This window comes from Nicotiana tabacum, chromosome 12 (genome assembly GCF_000715075.1).
Source record: "Nicotiana tabacum cultivar K326 chromosome 12, ASM71507v2, whole genome shotgun sequence".
NCBI lineage: Eukaryota > Viridiplantae > Streptophyta > Magnoliopsida > Solanales > Solanaceae > Nicotiana > Nicotiana tabacum.
The window spans coordinates 130494242-130512086 of record NC_134091.1 but is presented as its reverse complement, the minus strand read 5'-3'; the positions used below and the strand labels follow the sequence as shown (position 1 = coordinate 130512086).

At 37.4% G+C, this 17845-nt stretch overlaps 1 long non-coding RNA gene across 3 annotated transcripts; it reads left to right on the top strand.

The window, feature by feature from the left end:
- Positions 1-35: 35 nt before the first annotated feature.
- LOC107799329 (uncharacterized) lies at positions 36-4244 on the top strand. Of its 3 annotated transcripts, none has more exons than XR_001651100.2 (4): positions 36-192; positions 2042-2263; positions 2352-2489; positions 3246-4244. It is a non-coding gene; the product is annotated as an uncharacterized LOC107799329 (long non-coding RNA). The 3 variants fall into 3 exon arrangements; XR_012697510.1 differs by having other exon boundaries at positions 2352-3549; positions 3766-4244; XR_001651099.2 differs by having other exon boundaries at positions 2352-4244.
- The last annotated feature ends 13601 nt before the right edge of the window (positions 4245-17845 follow it).

Sequence of the window (17845 nt, the reverse complement as noted above, 5' to 3'; positions counted from 1 at the left end):
TAAAATGGACATTGATTATATCCAAAAGAATTTTAACACAGCGGCCTATGTCACGAATAGAACAACATATAAGAATTTATATAAGGAATTTCTAAACGAAGCTTCTGAAGAAGAAAAAAAGCCCGACGTTTCTGCGAAGCTATCAAAATAAGAATTTATATTGAGAGAAGGAGAGAGGAGGAAAAATATAAGGTACTAATGCCTTCTTATTTCAATTTAATGTTAGTATTATTGGTAGTTTGAATTAAATTGTTTTAATTGGGACCTGGATAGAGTGAAAATTCAACCAAGATATAGACTGAATTGAGAAAGTTAGGGTTTAGAATGTAGCAAAGTTTGAGGGTCTTGTGACTTAGATCACATGTTTGAGCCATGCGCAATGCCAACTAAGCCTGGTGTTTACCTGGAAAAGAGTAGAGGGGCGGACACATTATACCTGAGTTTCTAAAACTGTTTTTGGTCATTAGTAAAAAACTTCAGGATTGCACCCAAGGGGTACTTATAGCATAGTGGTCAATGAAGCGAGTTGAGACAAAAACTCTAAGTGATTTCTTTCTATTTGTCTAAACCTTGGTGAACAGAATTACTTAGTGTGAGCACCTAACACTTAGTACCTGTGTTGGTGGAAGGTAACACTAGCAAGTAGGATTTAGAATTGAAGGATTTGTAAACTAGGGTTACTTGAATTGGGAGGATTCATGGGAATTGTGAGATAGGAGAGACTTAGTATTAGTAAATAATGACGAGATTGTAATACCTAAGAAATGAGTAGCCCTAAATTGATGAATGGGGAATGTCCTATCTCGAGCAACGGGCACATAGGAACTAACTAAATTTGACAGAATTGAACTGATTATGTTGGTAGTTCATGAAGTTGATACATAGATTAGTTTTGTGATGATATAAGATAGTTGAGGAAGTGGAACACATTGTTCGTGGTGACAACTTAGCTATTTCATCACGAGTGAAGTGAATGAAACCTTACCATGATTTGTATTTCTACTACTGACATGATTTATGCTTTCATTGCATTGACTTGGATTTGACTAGCTTAACCCCTTGCTATATGGTTTGAAATATTGCATATGGAAAAAGTTCTTTGCATTATATTATTTAGAAATAGTTTTGAACTATATTGATGTTATTTAATAAACCGTTTCTTGAGATATTTATTGTTACTAGATACGGATTTTTCACGTAACGTGAAATTACTTATCGTTACTTGAAATGTATCTACCGTTGCAAGCATTTTACTGAAGTTTATTTCATGATATGAATTGATATGGAACTGGAATCCCTGGTATCCTCTTAATCCCTGGAATCCCTGACACCAACGAGAACCTCCCTAATTTTGGTTCCTCAAATTTCAGTACAGGTGATCCCTGCATTAGTTCGTCTGGGCGAAGAGCGTTACTCATTTGTTATCATATTTTCTTTAAACTCTTAAAGTTACTCCATTTGTTCATTGCATGAATGTTTTGATTATCATAAGATGTATAGGTATGCCTTAAACTTTCTGTATTATTGTGTTACAAACATATGGTTATTAGTAGTAGTTGTGACTTGTTTTAATTGGTGCTTGTTGTGTTATATGATTTAGCTGAGACTGGAAAATTTCTATATTCCTAGAAATAAGGAAAGTTTGTCCATCTTTTAAAAAATGAAATTTCTGGTAACTAGCTTACTCGGGGACCCTATTCCCTAAGGTCAGTCACATCCTTAGATTGGGTCGTGACACATAATTTCTTAATTATTTTGAAATTAATGTGTAAATGATACACAAATTAATACAAATCATGACTTGTAATATGTAAAAGTAATTAATAATAGTGACAAGAAACTTGATATTGAAGAAATAGTAAAAGTTGTTCAGTACTTAAAGCCTAAAGGTTATGCTACAGTTGTATCTTTCCGCTGTTTAAGTTCCTAAGGGAAGTGTCATAGAATATTTACACTGGGGATGTATTGTTATCTTTTATACTATTTTTACGATTTAGATTTTACATTTCTTTTCTTTAGCTGATCAGCTTAATTTACCAAGGTCTAAGACAGTTAAATCGACCGGATCAAGCACGTAATCCAACACCAAAGATGTATGACAATGATGCATATGGCTCCTTCTTTAGTAGATTTATGTGTTCAGAAGGCAATAGATAATGTTAGATTTCTTGGAGATGTTGGTGAAACAGAGTTTCATCTTCTTCAGCGTATTTTGCCTCACTGTTCTCTTGAGCAGTTGATGCATGTAGAGAATTTATCACAAGTAAGAAACTAAACTGCTTAGCTTCTTCCTCTTTTTTCAACATTATACATCATGTTTGATTCAGTGCTCAACATCTGGCTTAATTCAGGGAAGAGATCTTAGTCCTGTAACTGATAAACTCTGAAAGAGATTTTACAAGATTCAGTTTGGTGAAAAAAGCACAAATCAGGTTGTCCAAGACATGAAGCTAAGGAATGTAACATTCAAATGGAAACAATTGTATGAGGTGATTTACCTTTTTTTCTTTCTTTGTCCCATTTTATGTAATACTATAATTTTCTAGGGAGTCAAACAGGTTCATTTCTTTTAGCAGTTTGAATTGTTAACTATGCTGCTTAGTCCTTTTACTTAGTTCCTGCATATGTCAATTTTATTTTAAAAAACTTGAAATATTTATGTCCGAATTCATATTGGAAGTTGGTGCTTTGATGCTCGTATTCCGAACTTCTTCACATAAAGCGGGATGAAGGGAGTATATTTTATGTTCCGTACTTCTTTATTACAGTGTTATCAAAGGCGCGCTTAATCCCTGAAGCGAGGCTCAAAATATGTTGAGCTCTTCACCTCGTTTTGTGGGCACTTTAGTATTGCATCAAGGCTCTGAGACATACTTTTCCTTACCAATTAATGTAATCCTGAAAAGGCAATATTAAACAATTGGTATTTTACTTTATCATAATTTTTTTCTAATTTCTTTGTCCATATATTTGTTATCCATGCTTATAATTATTAGTCTTGGACTACATATACATATTTTTACTTTTTCTCCAGTTGCGCTTTTTTTCACTAAAGCCCACACATTATTTGCGCTTAAAGCCCCAATGGACCTTAGAGTTTTTTTGTGCTTTTTGCCTTTGATAACACTGCTTTATTATGAACTTCAAGTGATTATGTTACGAATTATGTGAAATGTTTCAGCCAGCACGAAAAATCAGTTATGGTTTTCTTATTTTTTTCAATATATAGTAACTTCATAATGCAGGCAAAGAGGTTACTCTAGTGGTGAACACCCTCCACTTCCAACCAAGAGGTTGTGAGTTCGAGTCACCCCAAGAGCAAGGTGGGAGTTCTTGGAGGGAGGGAGCCGGGGTCTATCGGAAACAGCCCCTCTACCCCAGGGTAGGGGTAAGGTCTGCGTAGACACTACCCTCCCCAGATCCCACTAGTGGGATTATACTGGGTTGTTGTTGTTGTCATCATAATGCTGGCAAAGTTAGAAGAACCGGAAGAAACTCAACAGAAGTTATTCAAAAGAATTGGGCAGTACTTATACCTAAAGGAAGATGGTAAGTAAGCACTTTGCTTCTGTTTTTGATTGTTCTTTCATTTGTTCTCTTTCAAAAGCAGTGGAAATTGCCTCGTATTGTTGTCATCTTAAACTAGTATTATATGATAAGTCGATTTTATATCATTTAATTAGTTAATTTTCCTTAGTAAGTAGTAAGTCTTTGGCTTGAGAATTGAGAGTGGTTTTCTATCAGAATCTTATCTACTTTCTGCAGGTACTGCAAGATTGTAATATCAGAAGAATTTTTGGGAAAAGAAATCACAAGAAGAAAATAGAGGTGAAGCTCGGAACTGGACATTTGTCGGTGTGTCGACGCCCTTCCTCATAGCTGCAGCACCAAGAAATCAACTAAGAATAGGTAGTGTAGATATTGGGAAGAGGAGATGGGGAGAGCAATGACAAGACAAAATTAGTGGCAAAAACATAGTCATGATTTGAAGTCTATGAGTTCTGTCGTTGCCACCTAACCCATTATTCATTTAGTTACTACTAAGTTTGCGATTAAATATTTATACATATTTAGTGAATTTCGTAATACAAATACAGGGTTTAAACAAAAGCTATTGGATTCGTCTGAACCGATACCTAATATTATAGCTTTGCCTTGACTAGTGGTTGAAGAAACTTTTATTCAAAAAACTATTGGACTGTAAAATTGTGGTGCAAGAGTACTAGTAACATTTTAAAACTTTACACATGGTTAGTTCTAACCTGTATACTTTGGTTACCTGTTTTCAAGATTCTTGAGATAGGATTTATTTTCAGGGGGTCTCATGCTTAATCAAATATGTAATGATCAAGTCTGAAAATCAAGAAAAGAACTGAAATCAACTCACAGTCTTTGAGCTTCGAGTTTGTCCATGATTTTCACAAGTAGATATGGCAATGGGACAGGGCGGTTGCGGTGTGGATTGAACCTTAATCCGCATCCGCAACTATTTCCACCTGCCACGCTCCGATACGACCATTTTCATTTTTATCTATCTATCTATTAGTGAAGGTATATATGAAGGAAGGAATCCATCAAAATGGCTAGTAGACCGAAACTAATTACATTTGTTAGTCAAAAAGTGTCTAAAATATGTATATTATATGTGTATGTACAAATATATATATTTTGTTTGCTGTTATTTTTGTGAGTGCTAAAATTATGCATTTCTCTTTCTTTCTAATCACCTCAAATTATACGGAAAGGCATGCCGGATAGACGGTATATAATTATCTGCACAAGTGTTTATATCAAATTAAGGAATTTAACCTTACTGATCTAAAATTAAAGTGAAGATACATATTACTCAACCATAATTAAATAATTAATAAATATATGTACGAATTACATTTATTACTTTAGTGTAAATAGTAAATTTTTGCTACCATAGCAACAATACCTGCAATTAGGGGTGTACATAGACCGGGTTAGTTCGATTTTTATCAAAACCAAACCAAACCAACTATATCGGTTTGGATTGGTTCGGTGTCGGGTTTTTTTGAATTTTTTGTTACTTAAATATTATTTCAATCTTACTTTGTTAGATATTTGATAAGTAAATATATATTTAGTAAAAATATAAAAAATTGACAAACATATTATCGATTAAAATATTCTTATGGGAGAATTCTATTAGTAACACATAATAGTTATTTTTTTAGTCGTCTCACAATAATTTTTTGTTGATGTATACTTTCAGGTTAACCGAATGTAGTAATTAAACATAAAAATCAATATGATACCTAAATATTAATAATCACTTCACATTCGAAAAAGATATAAGAATTTAATAGATTTTAACATATGATATGAATATGGAAGAACAAAGAGATAAACGCATTTCAGTAACACTTGATAAGAAAGTGATCATACAACCTATTATTTAAGGTCAATAAATATGAAACACTTCATATTCTATTAAAATTTATATCCCGCAAGAGAATCCCAAATATTTCTAGATATTTTTTAAAGAAAATTCTATATAAAATCTTAAATGTATATATAAAAATTATATATTTATATGTCGGATTGGTTTATATTTTTTTCTCAATAACAAACTAAGTCGGATTTTTTAATCGGTTTGGTTTGACTTTTCGGTTTGATGCAATTTTTCGGTTCGATTTGTACATTCCTACCTACAATTATAATAATAATATATTCAGTGTGATTCCACACGTGAAGTTTGAGAATGTTAGTGTGTATGCAAACTTTATGTTATGTGAGATAAAAAAGTTATCTCCCGAAAGATACTCGAGTCAAAAAACCGTTTTCAATACCGGTTTGAAAATACAAGAGCAGGGACATAACAATACCTGCAATTAATAGTACTGGTTTGCCCGCGTGAGGGGTTTGACATTATTGTGTTTTTGCTTCGTCCATGCTCCATTATGATAATGACTGAATGAGAGAACGAATGGAGTACTCAACAACAATAATAACAATATATCTAGTATGATTTTACAAGTGACATTCAGAGAAGATGCGGTGTACATAGACTTCTACATAAGATAGAAATTGCTTCCAATAGACTTTCGGCTAAAGAAAAGCGTTAATAAGTTGGATGGTAAGTACTAATTCACCATAATCAGAGGTTTCCTATTTGAGTTCCGGATATGGAGTTGTCTTTATTAGACAATGCTTCCCCGCCCCCTCCAGGGGCCTCTCCTTCACTCCCAAATATGAAACTTTTGGGTTGTTTTAGATTTAATCGGGCTTTAATACATATACCGATACCAGATGAAAATCTAAAAAAAAAGAATAAAAGGAAACCATTTTCAAAGACACAATGTGGACAAAACTATAGCGATGGCTCATTCACTATACAAAACATGAAAATAGTAAATTGATGGTACTTTATAGAGTAGCTAGTGACAAGTGATTGAGTGAACATTACTTGCACTCCGATTGGGAAAAAAGCATAGACTTTTGCTTTTGTTCCTTTTCTACAAAAAGCGTACGGTGGAATATTTATTCCTTTCAAAAATGGTTCCTTTCTCTTCACTCCCTCGACCTAACAGTATCATTTTGTCACTTATACAGTCATTCAAATAGTTAAAAGATGTAGGGAATTAGCATTTAGTTCGAGTAATCTATCGGGGTTACCCAGTTGGTTTGGAGGGCGGTTATCCATACGGATGATCTGAGATCGATTCCCCCCTCAATGCCTTCTGGGGTTGAGCTTGTCGCACAGGGCTTGCCTAGTGCGGTTTACATCCTCTGTGTAGTTTGCACGCTATTACACAGAGGGAGGTTTACCCAGTGCTCACCACAAAGTGCTCACCCGAAGGGTAGAGGCTGTGGCAGAGGTTGTAACGGCTGCGGATTTCCCCTCTTACCAAAAAAAATCTATATCTTTAAAGAAAGTTATACCTCCTCTTTATATTCTCATTCGTTGGTTGGTATCCGGTGTCTGTTTTAGAGCTCGACTAATTTGATTTTATGTCGTATAAGGCCTATTATAGGAGGAAGTGCTACCTATCTGAAATTTTTTTCATTTTCATAGCTCGAACCCGAAATCCTCCGGTCACACATATTTGACCTTTTGGCAAATTGATTTTATTTCAAATTTTTTGAGATATTAAAAAAGCAAAAAATCATTTATATTATTTATTATTAATTTTCCAAATTTACCCTTATTATTCCGATTACTGGAGTGTTAGTTACATAAGACGTTTAGAAGAGATAAGGGGTATTTTAGACAAATACTCCTTCAAAGTATTAAGCATCTTCTTAAGAGTCGTGATGTGTGGCTATAATTCCATAGTTTTGTACATTATGTGCCTTGCATTTTACATGCTTTAATGATAAATTATACTTTATTTGCGCATAATGGAATCTATTTTATGTGTAGATGAATTGGAGATGAAAGTAGAGCAAAAGGGATACTTAAACGTTGAAAGTGTGCTCGAGAACAGTGAAAAAGAGAGACCTGGCGAGGCCAGCCAAAGGCCAGGCTGAACCAGGCTTTAGCCTGGCGAGGCCAGCCAAAATCCAGGCGTTAGGCTGGCGACGCCAGGCCTGAGGCCAGGTCCAATCCGAGTTTTGAAGACTTAATTCGTTTCCGGGTTTGACTAGGACTTGACCTTCACGTTTAGGGTTTCTTATACACATATAAATAGACCTAAAAACACCACTTGGAGGGACTTTGGGCAGCCAGAGGCAAGAAGAGTTGGTGGAATCACCTATTGGGAGTTAGAATCATCGATTTCTACATCTTTTCATCTTTACTCTATATTTTAATTATGCAAAATATTTGGGATATTGTTACTATGAGTATGAGTAGCTAATTTATTATCTAGGGTTTTGATGGAACCTATTGGAGGATGATTTTCTTGTTACGTTAATATAGATTTGCCGTAGTATTTTCTCTATTTGTTCAACTATATTATTCTTGTAGTTGATTGAATGGCCCTCAATTAGCTGTGCCTATTTAGTATGTATTACTCGGGAGAGAGTGCATATTTAGGTAGTTTTTGAACAACATCACTCCTATATGGGGGATCAATACGAAGGTTTAAAGGTGGGATTAAGGATAACGAAACCTTGGTGTGATCTGAGTGAGTTGTACTTAATGCCAGCTAGCGTAATTCGGGAGAATATGTCTAGTAAATTGTGATAATTACTCGGGAGAGAGTTACGACAGTTAGAGTACCCATGATCGGTAGAGAAGACTTAGGCAAATTTATAGGAAACATAGCGAAAAGGATTCCGACAATTGGGAAAATCATAACTCTAGACCTCCTTAGTCTTGTCTAGAATTTCATCCATGTTAGTTGATAATTTTACTGTTTTATAATATTTGCTAATTAACTAGTAGAAATAAAAATAAAATCTTTATAACCAGAAAATTATTCGAACGTGTGTTTCTTTGCAATATTGAACAGTTGTAGTTAAGCCTTAGTTCTCTGTGGGATTCGACTCCGGACTTGTAAACCGGATTATATTTGTAACAACCGCTTAGTTCTTTTTATAAGGCATAGTTGGGCGAACTCAAATTTTGGCGCCGTTGCCGGGGAGCTAACGGTTTAGCTGTAGGTGTATATATAGCTAGGTTGCAAGTTTGAACTTTTATTTTTGCTTTCTTGTATTTGATTTTTTTATTTTTGTTTTACTTGTTAATTTTAAAAATATGGCGTCTTGGAATTATGTGAGTTTTGATGTTGGTAATTCTACTTTTGATCCTCCTTATGCATATAGTGGAGGAAACCACTCTTGGCAAAATTATCATAATATTTCCGAGAGCGAGTTATGTGCACCAACTCAATCTTATGTATGGAATGTGTGTGATATGTGTGGTGGTCAAGATGGTCACTTTCATGGTTGTGCTTATATTTCTTATGTTTCCCCAACCCCTTACTTTGATGGTTCTTCTTTTTCTTGTGAAGTTAATAGGAACAAAGAACCAGGGATGATGACCTGAAAGAGATCAAGGATATGCAAAAGTACTTTGTGGAAAAATATGATATGTTAAAGTGCCTTGTGGAACAAAATAGTAAAAGACAGCTGCAGATAGAAAGGCAAGAGGAAACTATTCACAACTTGAAAGTTCAAGTGAGTCAACTGGTTGAAGATCTTAATGCTCAACAAGCCAATATTGTGAATAGTATCCAAGAAGAGCGTGAATTAGATGCAGAAATTGAGGTACCAATAGAGGGGTCCATAGTAGAACACCAACAATCAATCAAACTAGAATTTGAGGATGCCGATGTTGTAGAAAAGATACTAGAGCCAAGCAAGGACATTGATGATACATATTTAGTTGACTCTAGTGTCATTAGTGTTGAGGATGTAGACAATCCCAATGTTCATGTAGTTGAGTGCATTGGTCCACACTCCAAGCATTTTTCCACATTGTGTTTGGATGATGATATAGAAATAGAGTCATCCGAGCCACTCGAGGAGTCAAGGAATAAGGAACAAGGTGCTTACATTCTGAAATTCTTCTTGCCAGAAAGTCAAAAATAGACATCTCATCTAAAGGCCAAGAAGTATAGAATACTACATTATTTTATTGGGCCAGTCAGATTCGTTCCACCACCCCAAGAGCATGATCATAAAGAAGAATCAAAACTTGGGGTCCAATTCATAAGTTCAAAGTGGAGGCGGAAAGTGATTCGCGTCGTACTGCGATGTTAAATCAAGTGCTTGTTGGGAGGCAACCCAGCTTTACTGATTTCTTTTATTTTTTTATTATTGTAGTATCAATTTTTGATTTTCTAGGAGCATGGAAAGCAAGCCATTGGAAGGATGCAACAGTAAACCAGATGGTTGGAACTAAGCGTGAGGTACCCGCACGAAGGATCAAGCCTGGGAGAAGTCTAAGTACCCCATGAGCTGCTGGTGCTTCGGCCTTTGGCCTACCAGGGAGTTTCTCTTACCCTTTTATTAGTTATGGTGTGCATTGGGGACAATGCACAATTTTAAGTGTGGGGTGAGGAGATTGTCTAGGTGACTTTCTATGCTATTTTAGTTGTGTTAGTGTAATTGAATATTTTCTTTTTAGAAAACAAAAATAAAAAAGATTGGACTTTTTCCGACGATGGATCTATTAGACAATTTTATTGAGGGATTTAATTCTAAAAATAAAAAATAAAAAAAAAGATTTTCTTTGTAGGTAGTGTAGTAATTCCCCCTTGGTTTTTCTTTATGCCACGGTTCTTTTCCTAGAGTTTTGTTTGAACCGGGTGTAGTTAGTTTTATTTTTTTAGGAGTAGGAGCTAGTGTGCAATGAATTGAATTGCAGCGATATCTCTTAGGTTTGTTATGCCTTGAGAATAGTTAGTACTATGGTTGTGACGCTTAGGCTCGATTTTTGACTCTCGCATAAGTACCTGAAATCGTAGATTCTTAATTTTTCTTAACTGCTTTGACTAGAGTATCACGATGAAACCAATCCCGAGTGAGTAATGTGCCATGTGTGTGTGAGTTTTGTATGTATTCTGTGCATTGCATTTGATGTCTAGAACTTGCCCTGTGTGTGTGCAAAGCGAAATAGTAGTCTTGTTCAGTCTGAGAAGTGATATAGGCATTTCTTTGTTAAGCCAGATATATATAGTTTACCCACCTAAAAGTTATGTGACGTAGTTAACCCCTTTGAGCCTGTAATCCTGTTTCTTTGGCAACCACACTACAAGCCTTACCCAATTGTTTGAATTAACCATCTATTTGAACTTTTTCACCTCTAATGAGCACTTGAATTATTATGAACTTTGTAAAAGTTAAAGTGTGGAGTGGTTGGCTTGGTTTTTGAGTGGAACTAAGGAAATAAGGAGAAAGGTGCACTATTTTGAAAACGTAAGAGCCTCTTGGATTGAAAAAGAAAGAAAGAAAGAAAAGAAATAGTTGTATTGCTAGGAAAAAGAATATTCTTTGATAAGTGGCGACTCTTAATATAATTATGCTTAAAGAAATATGGGGTAATATAAATTGAAGTGAAGGTGGAATGTTTGGTTTGGTATAAGTATGGGATGTGTGTCAAAGTATATGTATTGAAGTGCTTAAGGGAGGTGTAGTCACTCATATCCAAATGTATCCTATCCAACCTGCAGCCTACATTACAACCAATGAAAGTCCTACTTGATCTTAGACTAGATGAACTCAATTAGTAGAGTATTACACTACGGGCAAGCCTATGGTGCATCATTTGTGGCATATGAATGTTATTTCTAAGAGCGAGTGAATTTTGTCTATCTTGAGTTCCTATGTTCTTAAAATTCATTGTGTGTGGAACTAAGCTCTTTGATTGAGTGAGGGCACATGATTCATAAAGAAAAGGTAATGTTGTTGACATCCATGTTTAGAGTAGGTAAGTGAATTGTGAATAAGGCATGGTATTTGTGAGTCGAATCATGAGGCGAGGATGTCACACTTGTGTGCTTAAACTATTTTTAAAAAACAATTCTTGGTGTAATGAGTTAGGAGAATTGCTTAAAAATATCGTGTCTATAAGTGTAGTTTGATTGCTCGAAGACGAGCAATGTTTAAGTGTGGGGTATTGATGTGTGGCTATAATTTCATAGTTTTGTACATTATGTTGTAATGACCCGACCGGTCATTTTGAACATTTGCACTTCGCTCGGTTATTTGAGGGCATGAGTAGCTCCGTATGATGTACTTTGACTTGTGTGAATCGTTGGTTTCGGGTCGCAGGTATTTCAGAATCGAATTGGAAGAAGGAATTTCATTGTTGAAGCTTTAAATTGGGAGAGTTGACCAAAATTTGACTATTTAGCATTCGATCTCGGATTCGAATTCTGATAATTCCAATAGCTCCGTATGGTGATTTTGGGCTTAGGAGCGTGTCCGGAATATTATTTGGAGGTCCGTAGAGGAATTAGGCTTGAAATGCCGAAAGTCTAATTTTTGAAAAGTTTGACCGGGGGGTTGACTTTTTGATATCGGGGGTCGGAATCCGATTCTGAAAATTGGAATACCTCTGTTATGTCAGTTGGGACTTGTGTGCAAAATTTGAGGTCAATCGGACGTAATTTGATAGGTTCCGGAGTTGTTTGTAGAAATTAGAAATTTCAAAGTTCATTAGGCTTGAATTGGGGTGTAATTCATTGTTTTAGCATTGTTTGAGGTGAATTGAGGATTCGACTAAGTTCGTATGATGTTTTAGGACTTGTTGGTATATTTGGTTGAGGTCCCGAGGGCCTCGGGTGAGTTTCGGATGGTTAACAGATCAAAATTGAACTAGAACAACTGTTGCAATTTCCTTCTGTTGGAAATTGCTTCTGCCCAGATCGAGCTCAGGGTCGAGGGCCACGACCGAAGCCCAGATCGAGCTCAGGGTCGAGGGCCATGATCGAGCCCAGAGTCGAGGGCTACGATCGAAGGCATGATCGAGCCCAGAGTCGAGGGCCACGATCGAAGGCATGATCGAGCCCAGGGTCGAGGGTCACGGTTGAAGGCCGGTTCGAAGACATAATCGAGGGCCAGGACAGAGAACCAGGATCGAGGACTTCGATCGAAGGCCAAGATCGAGGCAAAACCGAGGATGTCTAGGCAGAATTATAAAAACAGGGACTTCGTCCCATTTGCCATTTTTGACAAATTGGAGCTTGAGGAGAGGCGATTTTTTTAAATATATTTTCAAGGAAAACTTGAAGTAAGTCCCTTGTGATCATTTTTACTCCATAATATTGAATTATCATCGAATAATCCGAGTAGATTACATGATTTTGAGGTGTAAATCGGAGTTTGGAACTTAGAAATTTGGAAATAAGATTTGTAGATTTGAGGGTCGAGTTGAGGTCGGATTTTGGTAAAATTGGTATGGGTAGACTCGTGGTTGAATGGGCTTTCAGTTTTTTAACTTTCGTAGGGTTCCGAGATGTGGGCCCCACAGGCAATATTTGAGCTAATTTTGGGTTTTGATCTAATTTTATAGTTTTTCTTGTGAAATTCATTCCATTAGCGCGTATTGATGGCATTGTACTGATTTTGAATAGATTCGGAGCATTTGGAGGCCGAGTCCAGAGGCAAGATCATTGCGGGATAGAGATTTGACCGGTTTGAGGTAAGTAACGATTGTAAATCTAGTCCTGAGTGTATGAAACCCCGAATTTCGTATCATTTTACTATTTTGAAATGACGCACCTGCTAGGTGACGGGCGTGTGGGCGTGCACTGTTGGGGATTTTCAACTTGGTCCGTCCCGTAGCAACTGTAAAGTTGCATACTTTGTTGAAACCATTGATACTTATATGTTTAAGAAAGATTTTCTGTAAATTGGGCTGAATGCCATGTTTGGGCCTTGCGCCAATGCTGTTTGGAACCTTAGGGGCTGTTTCTTACCATCCTCTCACTGTATTCGATTGAAAAACTATACTCAGTCATGTTTATACTTGTTTACCGCATAACTCAGTTTTATGACTTTATTTTTGATGCATATAAATGTTTTGGGCCGAATGCCCTGTTTTACTGAAATGCCCGAGTGGCTTGATTTGTGAGGATGAGTGTGGATCAGGGCTTCCCGCCTGCAGCATACTTATGACTGAGTGAGGCCGAGGGCCTGATTGGTGAGGATGAGTGTGGATCGGGGCTTCCCGCCTGCAGCATACTTTATTATTATCGCACGTGAGTTGTCCTTGCAAATTATAGCGCTTGGGCTGAAGGAGCCCCTCCGGAGTCTGTACACACCCCCAGTGAGCGCAGGTACCTACTGAGTGCGAGTGCCGAGTGCCGAGTGCTGAGTGACTGGGAGGCAAGAGCGATTGTGAGGTATGCCCGAGTGGCAAGAGTGATTGTGAGGTATGCTCGAGTGGCAAGAGTGATTGTGAGGTATGCCCGAGTGGCACGAGTGACTGTGAGGTTTGACCGAGGGGCTGTTTATGATTTCATCATTCTTGCTCACCTTTGCATTGAGCCTTTGTTTGAAAAACTGTTGGAAAAATGTCTTTAAATGATTTTTTACTGGAACTGGGTTTAAACTAGATAATTTGATTCAAATCCTGATTTTTTTTAAAAAGCATGTGGTATTTTACTGAGATTTTCTGATATGAACGTTATATGCTTTATTGCTCGTCACTACTGCTCAGTCTTTATTTATTGTTATTCCTTACTGAGTTGGCGTACTCACGCTACTCCCTGCACCTTGTGTGCAGATCGAGGTGTAGCTGGACACGGTAGCAGTTATTGGGTGTTCTGGTTACAGATTTTCTTGGAGATAGCAAGGTAGCTGTTTGACGATTACAACTCTTGTTCTTCTCCCTCTTATCTTCCTCTAGTTGTATTTAGCTATTTTCCGGGTTGAGTTAGCCTTGATATTGTTAGACAGATTGTAGTATATGCTCATGACTAGTGACACCCCGATGTCGGGCTTTTCTTTTTTGCACTTCTGTTTTTCTTTGATTTGAACTCTTTAAATGAACATTTATGTTAAATAACCTTAAAATTTTCTTTAAAATAAAAATATCGGTTTGTTTTGAAAATGAGTCGGCTTGCCTAGTTCCACGATAGACGCCAACATGACAGGGGTTAGTTTTTGGGTCGTGACAGATTGGTATCAGAGCCTAGGTTACATAGGTCTCAAGAGTCATGAGCGGGTTTAGTAGAGTCTTGCGGATCGGTATGGAGACGTCTGTACTTATCTTTGAGAGGCTGCAGAACTCTTAGGAAAATTTCACTTTCTTGTATTCTATCGTGCGAAAATGATTCAGCTTGAGACATAACTCTTTGAATTCCTTCCACGCATCTCGTATGCGCACATGAGCGCTCGGTATCAGTTGTGCATCACCGGCTTATGATTATATGAACAAGGTTGAGATGTGTATTCTATGTTATATTGGTGGGCCAGTCTGGAGGACTTGAGGCTATGGTTAGACCGCAACTTAGGCTCGGTAGCTTCAGTTGTAACCTATACATTTGGACTCATATGTCCGATAATGTCCCTACGAGTTGAATTGTGGCTCGATGATCAGTGGAATAGTTTTGTGGTGAGTATGACGTAACTGCTGGAAGTGTTAAGACTATGTGAATGTGACGAGAAGTGTTTTCTTTGAATGTAAAGGAAGGCCATTGGGTGCTTGGATTTTTGTTTTGATGCGACGTACCGTCTCGAGTGTGAATGTTTTGAAGGATCTTTCACGTTGTTAAATTTTGGGGCAAATTAAATTCTCATGTCTGTCAATGAGTTTGAACTCAAGAAGAGTAAGTGGTTGTGTAGTAATGGTGGTTGCGAATGGGTATTTTGATGTTGATGGCTCGGGAAAGATAATCTTTGAAGGGACTTAGAGTCGGTAATATTTTATTGGTTCAGGTGCGACAGAAATATATTTCTATTTGATGCAGCAGTTGGGTAGCAAAGTATGAGGGAAGACATGGTGGGAATTGTTTGCGGTGGTTGAAGTACTAGCAGGTCAAGTAGGAGAAGTAGAGGTTGAGAAGTTTCTTAAAGGAGATGGTTTAACCGAAGTAAGAGTGGCATATTAGCATATGAATTCACTAGTAGGGTAGTCGTGCGCCTTGAGAAAGTGTAGAATGGTTTGGAATCGTGTTAATATGTGAATCAGCCTGCATACTCTGCATACTCTAAATTGAATATGGCCGAAAGGAGTGTGTTTGAAATGAATAGAGGTGTGAAGATCTGATTATTGTATCGGGTGCAATATGACTTGAGTTCGGAAGGTATTGTTGACGTATATTTGATGTCAATAGGGAAAGTGTAGACTTACATAAATGGTGGACAAACATGAACTCAGGGAAATTTACGAATTTCATGGTTGTTGCACTCAGTGCAGTGTCATTGGGAGATGTTGGTAAGGAATTTCACATGTGGGCTATCTCCTGTGTGCAGCTAGTGGTGACGTGATGTTGATGAAGCTTTTGTGAGAAATATTACTAGCTACCCGGTAGGAGGTCGCGTGTGTAATTTTGGCTGGAGATTCAGAATGTTCATAAAAGGCTTAATAACAGACTTCGAGAAGTCTGGCAGGTTAACGGTGCGAGACCTTGTTAATTGAGAAGGAGAAATCCTTACGGGTTCTAATTTTATTTAATTGCAGCTTAAGGCTAATTGAGGGAGTCTGCTATCGACGAATTAATTGCACGGTTATGGGTCGTATTAGTTTCGGTTCGGGGTATGCCGGTGAATCAGTTATGACTTGCAGAGGTCGAGATCGAGGATGACTCGGGTAAAGGAATTTTTGGACATAAGTTGTATTACACCCTATGGTTATGGGAGGACCATAAAAATAATTGAGTGTTTATTCACAGAGAATGTAGTGTACATGGAGCGGGAATTTGCTCGGTTGCGTAGGAGTGAGGGTTACTCTTTATTCCCTTGGGTGTTGATGTGCTAATGGGGCACATGTCGTTTCGGTCCATTTGGTCGGTTAATTCGAGAATGGTTATAATGGATTCAAGATTTGTAAATATGGCTAGAAAACTGGGAGTTGCATTGAACGATGTTGAGACTTGTTGCATCTCATATCATTGTGAATTATGCATTTCAATATCAAGAAGGTGAAGTAAACGGTTTTAGATTCCTATAAAGTCTCTTCGGAGTAAGCATGTTTGGTTGTGGAACCTTTGGAATACATAAAAAGGGTATTCAGCATCTTATAAGCCTTAGGGCGGTGCGATTCTATGCTAGAGTTCGTGGGGCCAGTTTTAGTTAAGTATAGTAGTGTTCTAATAAGAAATTAAAATAGCAATTTGAAGGTAATTTGGAAAGGACTTGGGGAAATAGGACAGTTTGGAAGTAGGTTGGGGTAGCACAATAATGGGTATGATCGGTTATTTGTGTACTTATGACGTGGCTAGTATCTACAGGTGCTTCGTGGCAGTGCTCCCGGATTTGGCAACCTGTGTGGCTTGGTGAAGTTAGAGGAATTCGGTTCAGATAGCTTGATTATGTGCAAATGGATTTCAAAGTGTTCATGATGGGTTCTACCATGGTTTAAATCGGATAATTTCTACCGATGTACGGAGCGTGTTGTGTGTTATGATTTTCTCCTAGAAAGAAGCAAGAAAGAGGTTTCTGAAAGGTATGTAATTGCTAGTGACTCAGAGTTGATAATGGAATTCTTATGCTTGTCACATGATGGCATAATAGATGTGTTGTGTTGTGTGGGAATAGGATTTACATGTACCAGGTCATAGTTTAGTTTTGAGGGAAAGACATAAATTCTTAAGCGGCATGAACGGTTTTCGATGACTAGGTAAATGATATTACTATCTGGTATAGCTTGATGAGAGTGTACATTTCAGAAGGGGCAGTGTGTTTTGATTTATGAGTACTTCGCTGGTATTGCGGCACTCTCCTAGTTGATCAACTGTTGATATTCAAATTTTTGACAGGTGGCACGGAAGAAGTTTCAAAGTATTTCTCGTGGGAGGATTGTGTATGAGAGAGGTGTTAGGCATTCGGGCGGTGGAGGTGGAATCAAATAGGGTGATTCATGTGTTCTATGGAATTGAAGATTGGGAGTTCTCATGAGCAGATTGTTTCATGGTGGTGGACTATGAAGTTGTAGCCGGAGCTAGCCAGATGATAGAAGGTGCTATGATTCCGTCATTGTGGACTTTCGGAGGTTGTTTATCTATTGGTGGCTGACCATATTTGATTCGGGGTCCATTGGTAGGCCCAATTAGGATGTGTATTCTACACCGAGCTAGATTGATTGGCTCCATACTGCTATTGTTGAAGGATGTGCCATTCGGTTGATGTGAAGCTTATTCGTGCTCTGAAATGATTGGTGAGTTACTCTTTTATGCTACGAGGAGTTGGGATTCGTGGTTATATGCACATATGGTGCGGTTCTATTGTGGCCTTATAGCGGAATTTGAGTGAGAATAATATT